We start from the raw sequence: 3,750 nt of genomic DNA on the forward strand, positions 1-3,750 counted from the left end.
GCCTGCGGGATGATCCAAGCTTCCTTTGCAGACAGAGCCTAGCAGTGCATCTGAGAAACGGAGTGCAGGCAGAAAGACAAGCCAGAGCATCACAAAGAAGAGACCTAGAGCTGGAAAACAGGGACGAGATGAAACAAGAGCCAGACAGAGTGCCTAGTAGACACTGCTGGGTTAAAAAGTCAGAGACAGGCTCCGTAGGAACCTACAGCATGGCTGGAGAACAGCCTCTGGTCGGGGCGGGGCCTGACAAGGCTGGACTGGGCTGGGGACCAGGCCTTGCCAGTTAGAGGAAGAGGCTGAAAGCAGGGATCTGGGTGAGGAGTGGCAGACCGAGGGTGCAGTGGAGTTGGAGGCGGGTCCTGGCGGCGGTGGGTGGGGGCTGTGGGCGGGGCCTGGGAGCTCTGAGCAAGCTGGTAATAGTTAAGGGCGAAGCTTGGTTTCTCTCTTGGCAGGGTCGGCTGGAGGGAGGGTCCCAAGGTGCAGGATTAGGGGCTGAGGGCGGGGTCTAGGGGGCGACAAACATTTGAGGGCGGGGTCTAAGGAGGGGCCTGGTGGCGTGGGGGCGAGGCCAGGCCGCGGGTTGGGCAGTTTAGGGTTCAGGGATCTTGGACCAAGCGGTTCTTCGCGCGCACTGGGCCCAAGCGCACTGAAGCCACGTCCCTTCCCTTGCTCAGACCACGCCCAGGGCCCCATCAAACCCCTCCCGGAGGCCCCCTCCAGTCCTATTTCCTCCCTCGCGGGTGGAGGCTCTGTAGAGAGGAGTTTCTCGGCCCAGCGCGGTCTGTGGCGTGTCTAAGGCATCTTCGGGTTAGCTGATCTCCGCACTGCCTCGGCGGCCTGCATCTTGCTGTCTGCACCCCCAGGTAAGCAAGCACCCCTCACTGGGGGCGCCGCCCTAGTAGCTACCCCCGAAACATTCTCCTGTCTCTCCTCCAGGGCTAAGAGCAGCCCGGCTCGGAGCCAAAAACGGTCATTGAGTTTCCCATCATTCCTCCCACAAGGTATTTCTCAGGGTTTCCCATCTGTTAGGGGCTCAGGTTGCATTCTCCGGAGAGCTGTGGTGCCCCTGATGGCGCAGGTGCAGGTGGTGGACATGACTGGAAAACGCGCGGGAGAGAATGGGGGCTGTCGTGACGTCGGTAATCCGGATTTGTGAACAGGCACTGTGCCACAGGAGTGTCTGTCACTGGAGAACTGGTGCGGAGCGCCTGCTGGGTGCTACCGACCCGACTGGTCTGGCGAAGGCCGCAGACACAGCAGGGTCTTGACTCAGGAACCAGAGACCTGGCCTCTGGGAAACAAGGGAGTGTGTAGACACTATGCAAATACTGGAGGAAGAGGTGTGTGAGGAAGCCTAAGGTGTCTGAGGGAAAGGGGCCATCTGTCTTGAGAGCACCTGCTATGGAGAACTTTCTGAGCCCAGAAACAAAATGCCCAGGTTGGTGTGTTTGCAGACCAGAAAAGAGGCTGAAGTGTATACAGGGAAGAAAGGAGGTAGGGAGTGGTTGGCCAGGGCTTGGAAGACAATGAGGAGCCCACAATTCCACTCTCTGAGCTGTGCGTACAAGGGATGCTTAAGGCAGCAAGTAACAGCCGTCCGATTTGTGTCTCGAGAGGAAGATCCTGCCCTATGTTGGGAAAGTTGAAAAGACATCAGGGCAGCCCCGGCAACTGGCTGGGCTCCTGATGGAAGGTGTATGAAGTGATAAGAAGTAAGTTAGAAATTCTGTTTTCCCACAAGAAGAATTGTGTTTCGTGCTTGTTGGGAAGTGAGATGTGAGGACTATCTATGTGGAGCTTTCAGAGCTGATCTTCTAGGAGTCTGGAAGGGGTCTTATTTTATTTGGAGGAGGGATCCAGGGCCTCGTGCTCGGCAAGCACTCCACCACTGCAATACTTGGGTTGCTTCATGCTTATGTACTCACTTGTGGTGTCTATGTGTGTATGCATGTGTGTGCATATATGTGTGTGTGAGCTCAAGTGTGTGGAGGCCAGAGGTTGACTTCTTATGCCTTTCCTTGATCACTCTCCACATTATTTTCTGAGACAGGGTCTCTTAACTGAACCTGGAGGTTATCATACTTGCATAGCAAGCGCTGTACTCACTGAACTATCATCAACTTAGCCCTTAGGTTTTCTTTCGAGACCCCCCTCACTCACTTGTTTAAGCTGTCTTTGAACTCATTCTGTAAGCCAGTTATGCCGTGGGCTTGCAAATTCTATGAGCTGATATAGGGATGTAGGAGACAGGGCTTCCCCTGAGTGCAGTTTGGGCCCAGTCAAGGTCCTAGGCGCCAGGGTGGTCGCCAGTGGGGTGACCTGGACCTTTTGGTTGGATTGAGATCCCCAAGAAAGGAATCTCAGACTGCAAACTTGCCTGGAAGCCCCACATCCTTTGCAGCTGGCCTCTTCCCAGCCATAATTCAGTTTGGGTGGAGTTCCAATAGCATCACTCGGCCTGCCTAGAGCCTTCTCTGAAAGCTAGCCAGGTTGCAGGGAGTATTGGGAATCTGCTTTATCTACCTTCTCACTTTACTCACTCCCAACAGGGTTGTCTTCAGGAATCAAAGAGAGAAGAGGCAATAGGTTTAACCTGGGAACTCCTGGCTGCAGGAAAGGGTTCTGAGTTTCTGTTTGCCCATCTGGAAAATGGGTCTGAAGTATCTTTCTCCTTAATGGGTCCACAGCTGTTGATAGTACTTGAAAATCTGTGCCCTTTACATTCCTGAGAACCTGTGGTTGGCTTCCATGCCCACTCTGACATAAGGAGAATACTATTCTCTTCCAAATCCAAGGCCATTGACCAGTAGAGGGGTTGGGGTGTGGGCATTTAGTTGGCACAGTTTCTTGGAAGGAATGAACCTTTAGCAAAAGGAGCCTCTGGGCTTACTAATGATGACAAAGAGAGTGGGTAAAGGCCCCCCTCCCACCCTGGGCTGACACAAGAAAGCATTGCAGTGGGGAATGCTCTCTTCTGATCTGGGTGCCCCATGTTGCTCATGTCTCCAGCCTGGGCTTGCACAGTAGTGCAGCCCTCGGGCTAGTGGGTTTACCTCATTTTCCCCAGTTGTATAATGGGACCAATAGCGTTTAAACACCCTGTAAAGTTAAAAGAACTGAGGACAATGCCTGGCTAGTAGTCAGGGTCTGCTGAAACCAGTCTGTTAACATATTGCAGAACTCACGCCTCAGGGCAGAAGTGAGTGCAGTAACACGGCTTGAGTCAGGGAAGGCATCTTGGGTGAGTGACAGGTGTCCATGTTCTGGGTTACTTGGGATGATTTGATGGAAGAAAGAGAGACACTGTGGGATGAATTTTACTGCTTTCTCAAGCAGCAGTGGGATCAGCCTCTCAAGGACTGAATGCTGGCAGCTTCCTAGAAGCGCTTTAAAAAAATTACTTATCATCAAATCTAGACACTATTGTGGATGCCAACAAGTGCTGGATGACAGGAGCCTGAGATAGCTGTCTCTTAAGAGGCTCTGACAGTTCCCGACTAATACAGAAGTAGAGGCTCACAGCCATCCATTGGAGAGTGTACAGGGTCCCCAATGAAGAAGCTAGAGAAAGGACCCAAGGAGCTGAAGGGTTTGCAGCCCCTTAGGACGAACAACAATATGAACTAACTAGTACCCTCAGAGATCCCAGGGACTAAACCACCAACCGAAGAGTACACATGGCGAGGGACTCATGGCTCCAGCTGCATATGTAGCAGAGGATGGCCTTGTCAGGCATCAATGGGAGGAGAG

The 3,750-nt window shown here is 53.1% G+C and overlaps 1 protein-coding gene across 1 annotated transcript in view; it reads left to right on the forward strand.

Annotated features, from left to right (window-relative positions):
• The first annotated feature begins 565 nt into the window (after window positions 1–565).
• The window catches only part of Cers4 (ceramide synthase 4), a 35,570-nt gene continuing 32,385 nt past the window's right edge, over window positions 566–3,750 (forward strand). Inside the window, exon 1 of the mRNA XM_031338946.1 lies at window positions 566–863. The gene's annotated coding sequence lies outside the window, so the exon portion shown is untranslated. The remainder of the gene's footprint in view (window positions 864–3,750) is intronic.

Source organism: Mastomys coucha, unplaced genomic scaffold (assembly GCF_008632895.1).
Source record: "Mastomys coucha isolate ucsf_1 unplaced genomic scaffold, UCSF_Mcou_1 pScaffold22, whole genome shotgun sequence".
Taxonomy (NCBI): domain Eukaryota; kingdom Metazoa; phylum Chordata; class Mammalia; order Rodentia; family Muridae; genus Mastomys; species Mastomys coucha.